This window comes from Saimiri boliviensis, chromosome X, assembly GCF_048565385.1.
Source record: "Saimiri boliviensis isolate mSaiBol1 chromosome X, mSaiBol1.pri, whole genome shotgun sequence".
In the NCBI taxonomy this organism is placed as follows: domain Eukaryota; kingdom Metazoa; phylum Chordata; class Mammalia; order Primates; family Cebidae; genus Saimiri; species Saimiri boliviensis.
The window spans coordinates 54,428,400-54,441,514 of record NC_133470.1 but is presented as its reverse complement, the minus strand read 5'-3'; the positions used below and the strand labels follow the sequence as shown (position 1 = coordinate 54,441,514).

General features: G+C 39.0%; 1 protein-coding gene across 4 annotated transcripts in view; it reads right to left on the bottom strand.

Moving 5' to 3' along the window:
* The window catches only part of ZC3H12B (zinc finger CCCH-type containing 12B), a 523,339-nt gene that overhangs the window by 427,761 nt on the left and 82,463 nt on the right, over positions 1-13,115 (bottom strand). The window lies entirely within an intron of this gene.

Below are 13,115 nucleotides of genomic sequence, written 5' to 3'. Positions count from 1 at the left end.
CAAACAAACACACAAGGGGAAAAAAAAAAACAAAAACGAAGGATCTACAGCCACATGCCAAGTCCAAAACCCAGCAGAGTAGTCATTAAATTTTAAAACTCCAATATAGTCTACTTTGATTCCATGTCTCACATCTAGGGTACAGGAAGAATAATGCTGGCAGCTGCTGGCTTCTCAGGTAGCCTCAAGAAACTTACAGTCATGATGGAAGGCAAAAGGGGGAGCTGGCATCTCAAAAGGACAGAGCAGGATAGATAGAGGTGAGGTGCTACATACTTTTAAACATCTCATGAAAGCTCTATCATAATAATGGCACCAAAGGGATGGGGCTGAACCAATTATAAAGGATTCACCCATATGACCTAATCACCTCCCACCAGACCCCACTTCCAACATTGGAGACTACATTTGAACATTAGATTTGGGTGAGAACACAGATACAAGCCATATCACCCTGTTTTGTTTTGCCTTAGCTAATAAAGTTGAATTTTTGAGCAGTTTTAGGTTCACAGCAAACTTGAGCAGAAAGTACAGATAATTCCCATATAACCCTTGTCTTCACACATGCACAATCTTCCTAACTACAAAAAGGTATTTGAAGACTTCTAAGATGTTCTTTGTATGTTTATTTTTAAGACTTCTAAGATGTTCAGAGTAAGACAAACAACTTACTCTGAATCTCAGTTTCTCATCTATAAAATGAGGTTAATAATACGGACATAAAGTATCATCAATAGGAGTAGAGATACTCTAAGTAACATTATGTTACATCATACCTGGTCTATAGCTAGTACTCAAAATCTAAAAATAAAAAAAGTTTTATTTAAAAAACAACCAAATAAGAAAGGGCAATATAGCCAAATAGGAATAATTCTGGCATACAGCTCCCAGCAAGATTGATGCAGAAAGCGGGTGATTTCCATGTTTCCAACTGAGATACCTGGTTTATCTCATTGGGACTGATTGGACAATGGATGCAGACCAAGGAGGGTGAGCCGAAGCAGGATGGGGCATTGCATCACCTGGGAAGTGCAAAGAGCCAGGAAATTTCCTCTCCTGGCCAAAAACAGCCATTAGGGACTTTTTCCTGCACTCTGGCCCAGATACCATACCTGTCCCATGGTCTTCACAACCCACAGTCCAGGAGATTCCCTCTGGTACCTACACAACCACCAGGGCCCTGGGTTTCCAGCAGAAAACTAGGTGGCCGTTGGGCAGAAAGTGGGCTAGCCACAGCAGTGTTATTTTCAAACTCCACTGGTGCTTGGGATGCCAGCAAGACAGGACTGTTCACTCCCCAGAAAAGCCAAGGAGCCAAGTGGTCTGGCTCAGTGGGTCCCACCCCCACAGAGACCAGCAAGCTAAGATGCACTGGCTTGAAATTCTCACTGCCAGCACAGTAGTCTGAACTTGACCTGGGTCATTCAAGCTTGGTGGATGGAGAGGTGTCTGCCATTGTTGAGGCTCAAGTAGGCAGTTTCAACCCCACAGTGTAAGCAAAGCTGCCAGGAAATCCGAACTTGGCAGAGCACAACACAGCTTAGCAGGTGCAGGCACTGTCTCACTAGATGTCCTCACTTGGCAGAGAATCACTGAAAAAAGGCAGCAGCCCATCAGGGACTTAAAAATAAAGCCCCACCTTCCTAGGACAAAACACCTGGGAAAAAGGGAAGTATTGGGTACAGCGTCAGCAGACCTTAACGTCCCTGCCTGGCAGCTCTGAAGAGAGCAGCCAATTTCCCAACACAGAGTTCAAGTTCTGGTAAGTGACAGATTGCCTCCTCATGTGGCTCTCTGACCCCTGTGTATCCTGAATGGGAGACACCTTCCAGTAGAGGCCAACAGACACCTCATACAAGAGAGGTCTGGCTGGCATCTGGCAGGTGCCCTTCTGGGACGAAGCTACCAGAGGAAAAAATAATAGCAAACTTTGCTGTTCTGTAGTCTCTGCTGGTGAGTCCCAGGCAAGCAGGGTCTGGAATGTACCTCCAGCAAACTCCAGCAGACCTGCAGCAGAGGGGCCTATTATAACAAAACTAACAAACAGAAATAAGTAGTTTCAACACCAAAAAAAAAAAAAAAAAAAAAAAAAAAAAAAAAAAAAAAAAAAAAAATGACGTCCAATCAGAGACCCCACCCAAAGATCACCAACCTCAAAGACCAAAGGAAGATAAATCCACAAAGATGGGAAAAAAAACAGTGGAAAAATGCTGAAAATTCCAAAAACCTGAATGCCTCTTCTTTAAGGAATCCCAGCTCCTTGCTATCCAGGGAACAAAACTGGAGAGGAAATGAGTTTGACAAATTGATGCTTCAGAAGGTGGGCAATAACAAACTTCTCTGAACTAAAGTAACATGATCTAACCCAATAAAAAGAAGTTAAGAAGCTTGAAAAAAGGTTAGACGGAATGCTAACTAGAAAAACTAGTTTAGAGAAGAACATTAACGACCTGATGGAGCTGAAAAACACAGTACAAGAACTCAGTGAAGCATACACAAGTTTCAATAGGTTAATCAATTGAATGAATAAAAGGATATCAGTGATTGAGGATCAACTCAATGAAATAAAGTGAGAAAACAAGATTTTTAAAAAAGAGTGAAAAGAACAAAGCCTCCATGAAATATGGAATTATGTGAAAAGACCAAATATACATTTGATTGGTGTATCTAACAGTGAAGGGGAGAATGAAATCAAGTTAGAAAACACTCTTCAAGATATTATCCAGGAGAACTTCCCTAACATAGCAAGGCACATCAACATGCAAATTCAGGAAATACAGGAAACATCACAAAGATACTTCTCGAGAAGAGCAACCCTAAGACACATAATTGTCAGACTCACAAAGGTTGAAATAAAGGAAAAAATGCTAAGGGCAGCCAGAGAGAAAGATCGGTTACTCACAAAGGAAAGTCCATCAGACAAACAGTGGATCTCTCAGCAGAAATCCTACAAGCCAAAAGAGAGTGGGGACCAATATTCAACATTATTAAATGAAAGAACTTTCAACCCAAAATTTCATATCTAGCCAAACTAAGCTTCATATGTAAAGGAGAAATAAAAACCTTTACAGACAAGCAAATACTATGAGATTTTTGTCACTGCCAGACCCACCCTACAAGAGCTCCTGAAGAAAGCACTAAACATAAAAAGGAACGACCAGTACCAGCCACTTCAAAATCATACCAAATTGTAAAGACCACTGATGCTAGGAAGAAACTGCATCAACTAACTGGCGAAACAACCAGCTAGCATCATAATGGCAGAATCAAATTCACACATAACAATATTAACCTTAAATGTAAATGGGCTAGGAAACTTTTGCCAAGACGGCTGAATACGAACAGCTCCGGAGCACAGTTCACAGCAAGAGCGATGCAGAAGGTGAGCGATCTTTACACTTCCAACCGAGCTACCAGGTTCATCTCAATGAGACTGGTTTGACAGTGGGGGTAGCAAAAAGAGGGAAAACCGAGGCAGGGAAGGGCACTGCCTCACCCAGGAAGTGCAACTAGCCAAAGGACTCCCCTAATACAGAACAGAGGCCATCAAGGTCTTTTCCCATCTGGCACGCCGGTTCAGCTGTGGCACTTCTCCCAAGGTCTTTATAATCCACAGACCAGGAAATCCCTGTCAGGCTGACAAGCACTGCAAGTTATCAGCACAGATCTGAGTGGCTGCTCCAGCTGGTAATGCCACTTGTCAGTGCAAATCTGGGCGGATGATTCGGCTGGTGCCTATAGCACCTGCAAGACAGAGCTGCTCACTCCCCAGAAAGAGGGGGAGCTAAAAGCAGAAAGCCAAAAGATATGGCTTGGTGGGTACCACTCCTACAAAGAGCAGCAAACTGGAACCCTCTGGTTTTAGAGTTTCACAATCAGCACATCAGTTCAAGCTCCACTCAGGATGATAGAGCTGAGTGGATGGAAGGGAGGCTGCCATTGCCTAGAGAGTTCTAATCTTAGCTGAAGAAACAAATGCCAGAGGAAGCTTATATAGCAGCTAAACTGAGCCTGTGGCAGCCCAGGAGTACCTCTGCAGGCAGACTGTGACTAGATTTCCTTTTTGCTGGCCATGGCAACTCTGAAGAAAAGGCAGCAGCATGTCAGGGACTGATAAATAAAACCCCACTTTCCTGGGACAGAGCACCTGGGAAAAGCGGCGACTGTGAGTTCTGCTTCAGCAGACTTAAACATCCCTGCCCAGCAGCCCTAAAGGGAACAACAAAGCTCCCAGCATAGCACTTGAGCTCCGATAACAGACAAACTGCCCCCTCAAGCAGCTCCTTGACCGCTGTATAACCAAAAAGACACCCCATACAGAGAGCACTGGCAGACATCTGGCAAGTACCCTTCTGGGATGAGGCTACCAGAGAAAGAACAGGCAGCAATCTTTGCTGTTCTGCAACCCCCATGGGTGATTACCAAGCAAACAAGGTCTAGAGTGTACCTCCAGATGTCCTACAGTAGAGGGACCTGACTATCAGAAGGAAAACTAAAAACCAAAAAGAAAGAGCTTCAACATCAACAGAAAGAATGTCCACTCAGAGACCCTATCCGAAATCACCAACTTCAAAAGCCAAAGGTAGATAAATCCATGAAGATCGGAAGAAATCAGTGCAAAAAGAATTAAATCACCAAAGACCAGAATACCTCTCCTCCTCCAAGAGATCACAACTCCTCACCAGCAAGCGAACAAAACAGGATAGAGAATGAGTTTGACGAATTGACAAAAGCAGGCTTCTAGACAAAATGCTAACTAGAATAACCAGCTTAGAAAAGAATATAAATGACTTGATGGAGCTAAAAAACACAGCACAAGAACTTCACAAAGCATAAACAAGTTTCAATACCAAATCAATCAAGTAGCAGAAAGTATATCAGATATTGAAGATCAACTCAATGAAATAAAATGAGAAGGCAAGATTAGAGAAAAAAGAGTGAAAAAATGTGAAAAACACCTCCAAGAAATATGGGATTATGTGGAAAAACCTAATCTACGTTTGATCAACATACCCAAACACGACAGGGAGAATGAATCTAAGTTGGAAAACACTCTTCAGGATATTATCCAGGAGAGCTTCCACAATCTAGCAAGGCAGGCCAACGTTCAAATCCAGGAAATACAGAGAATACCACAAAGATATTCCTCAAGAAAAGCACCCTAAGGCACCTAATCATCAGATTTAACAGGGTTGAAATGAAGGAAAAAATACTGAGGGCAGCCAGAAAGAAAGTTCGAGTTACCCACAAAGGGAAACACATCAGACTCACAGTAGATCTCTCAGAAAAAACCCTACAAGCCAGAAGAGAGTGGGGGCCACTATTCAACATCCTTAAAGAAAATAACTTTCAACATAGAATTTCATATGAGCCAAATTAGGCTTCATAAGTGAAGGAAAAATAAAATCCTTTATGGACAAGCAATTGCTGAAAAATTTCATCACCACCACGCCTGCCTTACAAGAGCTCCTTGTAGAAACACTAAACATGGAAAGAAACACCCAGTACCAGCCACTGCAAAAACATACAAATGGTAAAGACCATTGATACAATTTAAAAAGTGTTTCAACTAATGGGAAAAACCACCAGCTAGTATCAAAATGGAAGGATCAAATTCACACACAACAATGTTAACATTAAATGTAAACAGTGTAAATGACCCAATCAAGAGACACAGACTGGCAAATTGGTTAAAAAGTCAAGACCCGTTGGTGTGCTGTATTCAGGAGACCCTCTCTCATGCAAAGACACACATAGATTCAAAATAAAGGGATGGAGGAAGATTTACCAAGCAAATGAAAACAAACAAACAAAAAAATCAGGGGTTGCAATCCTAATCTCTGATTAAAAAAAAAAAAAAGACTTTAAACAAACAAAGATCAAAAGAGACAAAGAAGGGCATAAAATAATGGTAAAATCATCAATGCAAAAAGAAGAGCTAACTATCTGAAATATATATGCACCCAGTACAGGAGCACCCAGATATATAAAGAAAAGTTCTTAACTACCTACAAAAAGACTTAGACTCTCACACAATAATAGTGCAGACATTAACACTCCATTGCCAATATTAGACAGATCAACAAGATAGAAAATTGACAAGGATATCCGGGACTTAAATGCAGATCTGGACCAAGTGAACCTAATAGACATCTACAGAATTCTCCACTCCAAATCCACAGAATATATATTCTTCTCAGAACTGCATCACACCTGCTCTAAAATTGAGCACATAATTGGAAGTAAATCATTCCTCAGCAAATGAAAAAGAATGGAAATCATAACAGTCTCAGACCACAGTGTAATCAAATTGGAACTAAGGATTAAGAAACTCAATCAAAATTGCACAACTACATAGAAACTGAACAGCCTGTTCCTGTATGATGACTGGATAAACAATGAAATGAAGGCAGAAATAAAGATGTTCTTCTAAACCAATGAGGATGAAGACACAGTGTACCAGAATCTCTGGGACATATTTAAAGCAGTGCTTAGAGAAAAAATTATAGCAATAAATGCCCACATGAGAAGTAGGAAAGATATAAAATTGACACATTGTCATCAAAATTGAAAGAGCTAGAGGAATAAGATTGAAAAAAAAAAAAAAAACTCAAAAGCTAGCAGAAGCCAAGAAAAAACTAAGATCAGAGCAGAATTCAAGGTGATAAAGACACAGATAACCCTTCAAAAAATCAGTAAATCCTGGAGCTGTTTTTTTTTTTTTTTTTTTTTTTAAAGATAACAGAATAGACACACTGCTAGCCAGACTAATTTAAAACAGACAGAGAGAGAGAAGACTCAAACAGATGCAATAAAAAATGATAAAGGGGATATCACCACTGATTCCAAAGAAATACAAACTACCATCAGAAATTACTACAAACGACTCTATGCATCTAAACCAGTAAATCTAGAAAAAAAAATGGATAAATTCCTGGATACTTACATTCTCCCAAGACTAATCCAGGATGAAGCTGAATCCCTGAATACACCAATAGCACGTTCTGAAGTTGAGGCAGCAATTAATAGCCTATCAACCAAAAAAAGTCCAGGTCCAGATGGGGTTACAGCCAAATTCTATCAGATGTACAAAAAGGAGCTGGTACCATTCCTTCTGAAACTATTCAAAACAATACAATAAGAGGGAATACACCCTAACTCATTTTATGAGACCAACATCATGCTGATACCAAAACCTGACAGAGACACAACTGAAAAAGAAAACTTCAGGCCAATATCCATGCTGAACTTAGACAAAAAAAAAAAAAATTCAACAAAATACTGGCAAACCAAATGCAACAGCACATCAAAGAGCTTATCTATCACGATCGAGTAGGCTTATTCGTGGGGATGTAAGGCTGGCTCAACATACACAAATCTATAAATGTAATCCATCACATAAATAGAACCAAAGGCAAAAACCACATGATCATCTCAATAGATGCAGAGAAGGCCTTCGACAAAATTCAATAGCCCTTTATGCTAAAAACTTTCAATAAATTAGATGTCAATGGAACGTATCTCAAAATAATAAAAGCTATTTACGACAAACCCACAGCCAATATCATACTGAATGGGCAAAAACTGGAAGCATTCCCTTTGAAAACTGGCATGAGACAAGGGTGCGCTCTCTCAACATTCCTATTCAACACAGTATTGGAAGTTCTAGCCAGAGAAATCAGGTAAAAAAAAAAAAAAAGAAAGAAAGAAAAAGAAATATTCAAATAGGAAAAGAGGAAGTCAAACTGTCTCTATTTTCAGATGACATGATTGTGTATTTAAAAGACCCCACCATCTCAGCTCAAAATCTCCTTAACCTGATAAGCAACTGCAGCAGTCTCAGGATACAAAATCTTTGTGCAAAAATCGCAAGCATTCCTATATATCAATAACAGATAAACAGACAGCCAAATCATTAGCAAACTCCCATTCACAATTGCCACACAGAGAATTAAATACCAAGGAAAACAACTAAAAAAGGATATGAAGGACCTCTCCAAGGAGAACTACAAACCACTGCTCCAGGAAATAATACAAGACACAAACACATTAAAAAAAACATTCTATGCTCATAGTTAGAAAGAATCAGTAGTGTGAAAATGGCCATACTGCCCAAAATAATTTATAGATTCAATGTATCCTCATCAAGCTACCATTGACCTTCTTCACAGAACTGGAAAAAAAGCACTTTAAACTTTACATGGAACCAAAAGAGAGTCCACATAGCCAAGACAATCCTAAGCAAAAGGAACAAAGCTGGAGGCATCATGCTACCTGACTTCAAACTATACAACAAGGCTACAGTAATCAAAACAGCATAGCACTGGTACCAAAACAGAGATATAGACCAATGGAATAGAACAGAGGCCTCAGAAGCAATGCCAGACATCTACAACCATCTGATCTTTGACAAAACTGACAAACACAAGCAATGGGAAAAGGATTACCTGTTTAATAAATGGTGTTGGAAAAACTGTCTAGCCATGTGACGAAAGCTGAAACTGGACCCCTTCCTTACATCTTACACTAAAATCAACTCAAGATGGATCAAAGATTTAAACATAAGATCTAACACCATAAAAACCCTAGAAGAACACCTAGGCAAAACCAGGACACCTAGGACATAGGCACAGGCAAGGACATCATGACTAAAACACAAAAAGCAATGGCAACAAAAGCCAAAATAGACAAATGGAATCTAATTAAACTTAAGAACTTCTGCACAGCAAAAGAAACAATCATCAGAGTGAACTGGCAATCAACAGAATGGAAAAATATTTTTGCAAGCTACCTATCTAACAAAGGACTAATATCCAGAATCTATAAGGAACTAAAGCAGATTTACAACAACAACAACAAAAAAACAAACAACTCCATCCGAAAGTGGGCAAGTGATATGAATAGACACTTTTCAAAAGAAGACATTTATGCAGCCAACAAACATATAAAAAATGCTCAGTCCGGATGTGGTGACTCACGCCTGTAATCCAGCATTTTGGGAGGCCAAGGCGGGTGGATCACGAGGTCAAGAGATCGAGACCATCCTGGCCAACATGGTGAAACCCCATCTCTACTAAAAATACAAAAAAAATTAGCTGGGCATGGTGGCACGTGCCTGTAGTTCCAGCTACTCGTAAGGCTGAGGCAGGAGAATTGCTTGAATCTGGGAGGCGAACGTTGCAGTGAGCTGAGGTCATGTCACTGCACTCCAGCCTGGTGCCTGGTGATAGATTGAGACTCTGTCTCAAAAAAAAAAGTAAAAAAAAAAAAAATGCTCATCATCACTGGTCATTAGAGAAATGCAAATCAAACCCACATTGAGATACCATCTCACATCAGTTAGAATGGCAATCATTAAAAAATCTGGAGACAACTCTGAAAACAACAGATATTGGAGAGGATGTGGAGAAATAAAATAGTAATACTTTTTTTTTTTTTTTTAAGGAAAAGTTTTACACTATTGGTGGGAGTATAAATTAGTTCAACCATTGTGGAAGACAGTGTGGCGATTGACCAAGGATCTAGAAATAGAAATACCATTTGACCCAGCAATCCCATTATTGGGTATATACCCAAAGGATTATAAATTGTTCTATTATAAAGATACATGCACACATATGTTCATTGCAGAACTGTTTACAATAGCAAAGACCTGTAACCAACCCAAATGCCCATCAATGATAGACTGGATAAAGAAAATGTGGCACATATACACCATGGAATCTGGTGCAGCTATAAAAAAAGATAAGTTCATGTCCTTTGTAGGGGCATGGATGAATCTGGAAACCATAATTCTCGGCAAACTGACAAAAGAACAGAAAACCAAACACTGCATGTTCTCACTCATAGGTGAGTGTTGAAGAATGAGAACACATAGACACAGGGAGGGAAACATCACACAGTGGGGTCTGTTGGGAGTGAGGGGTTAGGGGAGGGATAGCAGAATGTAGGGAGGTTGGGGACAAATAACATAAGAAGAAATGCCTGAGGAAGGTGATGGAGGGATTGAAGAAGCAAACCACCATGGCAGGTGTGTACCTATGCAGCAATCCTGCAAGATCTGCACATGTATTCCAGAACTTAAAGTATAATAAAAAAATTATAACAGAAAAATTGCTTTAAAAGGAAATCACATGTATAAATATAAAGCCGTTTGTATCAAAATTACAAATAAATATTCTCTTGGATCCAGTAAAATAAATAAATAAATAAATTGGCTAAATGTCCCAATTAAAAGACACAGGCTGGCAAATTGGATAGTCAAGACCCATGAAAGTGCTATATTCAGGAGACCCATCTCATGTGCAAACACACACACATGCTCAAAATAAAGGAATGAAGAAAGATTTATCAAGCAAATAGAAAATAAAAAGAAGCAGTGGTTGCAATCCTAGTCTCTGATAAAACTGTCTTTAAATCATCAAAGATCAAAAGAGACAAAGAACGGTATTACATAATAGTAAATGGATCAATGCAATAAGAGCTAACTATCCAAAATATAGATACACTCCATGCAGAAGCACCCAGATTCATAAAACAAGTTCTTAGAGACCTACAAAGAGACTTAAGACTCCCATATAATAATATTGGGAGACTTTAACACCCCACTGTCAATATTAGACAGATCAACAAAACAGAAAATTAACAAGGATATTCAGGACTTGAACTCAGATCTGGACCAAGCGAACCTAATGGACATCTACGGAATCCTCCACCCCAAATCAACTGAATATACATTTTTCTCAGCAACACATTGCACCTATTCTAAAATTGACCACATAATTGGAAGTAAAACACTCCTCAGCAAATGCAAAAGAATGGAAATCATAACAAACAGTCTCTCAGACCACAGTGCAATCAAATTAGAATTTGGAATTAAGAAACTCACTGAAAACTGCACACCTACATGGAAACTGAACAAGCTGCTCCTAAATGACTACTGGAAATAAGGAAATGAAGACAGAAATAAAGATGTTCTTGGAAACCAATGAGAATAAAGACACAACATACCAGAATCACTGGGACACATTTAAAGCAGTGTCTAGAGGGAAATTTATAGCACTAAATGCCCAACAGAGAAAGCAGGAAATATCTAAAAATGACAACCTAACATCACAATTAAAAGAACTAGAGAAGTAAAAACAAATTCAAAAGATAGCAGAAGACAAGAAATAACTAAGATTAAAGAAGAATTAAAGGAGACAGAGACATGAAAAACTGTTCAACAAAATCAATGAATCAAGGAGCTGGTTTTTTAAAAAAACTCAACAAATAGACTGTTAGCCTGAAAACCAAGTACTGCATATTCTCACTCATAAGTGGGAGTTGAACAATGAGAACACATGAACACAGGGAGGGGAACATCACACACTGGTTACTGTTGGGGGATAAAGGGCTAGTGTAGTAACAGCATTAGAAGAAATACCTAACATGGATGACGGGGTGAGGGATGCAGCCAACCACCATGGCACATGTACACCAATGTTACAAACCTGCATGTTCTGCACATGTACTGCAGAATTTTAAGTACAATAAAAAAATAAAAATAAAAATAAACCAAATAATTTTGACAGGCTAGAATAATAGGCTTACAATAACAAAAGGAAGCATAATAGGTATGTATTAGTTTACTATGGCTGCTGAAACAAATTACCATAAACTTGGTGGCTTCAAACAATAAACACTTATTCTACTGTTCTGGAAGTTAGAAATTGAAAATCCATGTCACTTGACCAAAATTAATGTGTCAATAGGGCCACATTCTTTTTAGAAACTCTTGCCTTTTCTAGCTTCTAGAGCTTCATTCCTTTGCCCCTTCCCCCATCTTCAAAGCCATCAGTATCAAAACGTGTTTTAGTCACCACATTGCCTTCTTCTCTGGTCACACATCTCCTTCTGTCTCACTCTTGTAAGGACATTTATGACACCATTATAGCTGTATTCGTCCATTCTTGCATTGCTATAAAGAAACACCTGAGACTGGACAATTTATAAAGAAAAGAGGTTTCATTGGCTAACAGTTGTGTAGGTTGTAAAAGAAGCAGAGAGGCATCTGACTCTGGGAAAGCCTCAGAAGGCTTATAATCATGACACAAAGTGGGAGAAGCCACATTCCATAGCAAAAGCAGGAGCAAGAGAGAGAGAGGCAGAGAGATGCCAAAAACTTTTAATCAACAAGATCTCATGAGAACTCACTAATGCAAGGACAGCAACAAAGGGATAGTGCTAAAACGTTCAAGACAAATCCACTCTCATGATCCAATCACTTCCACCAGGCCCCACTTCCAATAATGGGGGTTACAATTCAGTATGAGATATAGGTGAGGATACATATCCAAATTGTATCAGGGCTCACTCAGGTTGTCTAGGATAATGTCCCAATCTCAAGATCCTTAATTTAAAAGGCTCTCCAACAGAGTCCCTTCTACTATATAAGGCAACATTCACAGGTTCCAGGGAGTAGGGCTGAATATCTTTTGGAGTCAACTGCAAGGTATAAATGTAAAGATACCATCTGGGTTAAAATATAAACTTTTTCAAAAATAAATAAACTGTTTCAAGTTGAGAGTAGGGAAGAAACATAGATAAAGAACAGCTTATTTAAAAACAAGATTAGTAGATGCAATCAATATGATCATTGATGTGACTTGGTTACAAAAAAAATCCTAGTGTCTTTATCAAAAGAAGTAGAGGGTGCAGAATATTAGACAACAGGCCTAGCTACATCACACTTACAATATTATACAACTATGTACCACATAACAATGTTTCGGTAAATGATAGCCCATATATATAAAAGCGGTCCTATAAAATTATAATGGAGGTGAAAAATTCCTATTCCCTAATGACATCATAACCACTGCAACACTGTAGCACAATGTATTACATGTTTGTGGTAATGCTGGTGCAAACAAACCTACTGTACTGCCGCTCATATAAAAGTATATAGCACATACAATTGCATATAGTACATAATAGTTGACAATAAATGACTTATTAGTTGATGTATTTACTATATTACTATAATTGATTTATAGTGTACCCCATCTACTTATTTTTAAAACTTAACTGTAAAACAGCCTCAGGCAGGTCTTTCAGAAGCTATTCCACAAGAA